Genomic DNA, 1824 nt, shown 5'->3' with positions numbered 1-1824 from the left:
ATTTCCTCCCCCTTGATTTGTCCCCCGTCGTCCTACATTTTCCCATGTCCTCCTCCTCTCAAAATCAGCCTTGTGCTGTCCCTCCTCTGCTTCTTTCACTTACTGCTTTCCAGATAATTGGCAGATATCTATGACCAACTTCCTTCAAGCATTTGTGAAATTTCATCTTTAAGCCATTTAGAGTCTACATCCGTTTCCCTCGCACAGTCCAAAAACATGCAGAGGTTAAGTGAACACTCTAAATTGGCCGTCAGTGAGATCGTGAGAGTTGTTTGTCTCTGTGTGGCCCTGCAATGGACTGGGATTGGCACCAGTGACCCTGCGATCCTCATGTGGATGATAAAGCGGTAGATGCACCACATTACATCCTAAAAGGGGAATAAATCCATCCATCCATCCATCCATCATTTATCTACCGCTTTATCCTCCACCGGAGGGTCGCGGGGGGTGCTGTGCCTAGCTCAGCTGACATAGTGCGGTAGGTGGGGTACACCCAGGACATTTTGCCAGTCCTTCGCAGGGACACATATAGAGACAAACAGCCATTCATTCTCTCTCTCACACCTATGGTCAATTTAGTGACCAATTTACCTGATCCCCAAATATGCTTTTTTTTTGGACTGTGGGAGGAAGCCAGAGAACCCGGAGAAAACCCACACGCACGCAGAGAACTACATACTGTAAACACACCAATGTGTTAGCAAACTGTTGTCTTTTAAGACACTCGGCAACATCAGTGTTCATTTGCAGACATGTTTCCTACAAGCTGGTGAACGTTAGTACAATATCGTTTGCCCCGTTAGCTTCGTTGGTGTCTCAACCGACTCTTTAAAGAAACACTTGGCTCTTTAGCTGCTAAATGCTCCGTTATATGGACCAGCAATTTGCTATTTTTTGATGTTCAGTTCAGTGGTGGACAGGCAAAGTAAAGGGTTTTATAATCAGAGCTCTTTGACTGAAAACAGCTGCCTGCTGCTGCAGGAAGCAACACTGTGAGACGTGTGAGGAGGAAACAAAGAAGTGTAACCAAAACAACAGGGTATAGACAGGAGTATAGACACTTTGCAGACCTATGTTGCACTACAAAGTAATAACTTTCATATTTTAACTGTCACTACATGAAGAGCGCTATCTTACACTTACTACATAATTATATCACTGGTGTTGTTCTTGGATGGACTTTAAATACATTACTAGGTCTACTGTTAAACCAGAGCAAAGACAAATGTTCTGATTTTGTTTAATAAGAATCTCAAGAAACATAAGTTTATGTTTTAACAAGGAAAAGATGGAAATGCTCAAAATGCAATATCCCACAGTTTTAATAAATCTATTCTTGAGACCCATTGACTGATTTCCTACTGCAACCTCTTACCTGTTATTAAACCATCTTTGTTATTCAAGATAATCTCATAGACTGGCATGGAGACGTAGAATAATAAATCATACACTAAGTGATATTGACTACAATAACAAGTCGACAGACCTAAATGCTGAGCATTCAAAAAGAAAATGGCACCTGACTGTGAACAAATAGCTTTTGTTGCATTTAACAATACAAATATTTTAATTAAATGTTTACTTTTTTTCGTGAATCATGTTTGAACTTTGTTTTGAGAAGTATCAAATGACAGTAACTGAATTCACAAGAAGATGGAGCTTTAAACGTCAAACTAATTTCATGCATGGTTTGCTTCGATTACCTTTCTTTGATTACTTCACTTTCAGTAAAAAATCTGCCACCTCACAGCCACAGTAAATGGAAACGTGGTCAGAGCATATTCCTTTAATTAACAGGTGCACTGTGCGCAAAGTGCAAGTGCA

Source organism: Microchirus variegatus, assembly GCF_963457635.1.
Source record: "Microchirus variegatus genome assembly, chromosome: 5".
NCBI classification, from domain to species: domain Eukaryota; kingdom Metazoa; phylum Chordata; class Actinopteri; order Pleuronectiformes; family Soleidae; genus Microchirus; species Microchirus variegatus.
This window is presented reverse-complemented; position numbering follows the sequence as displayed.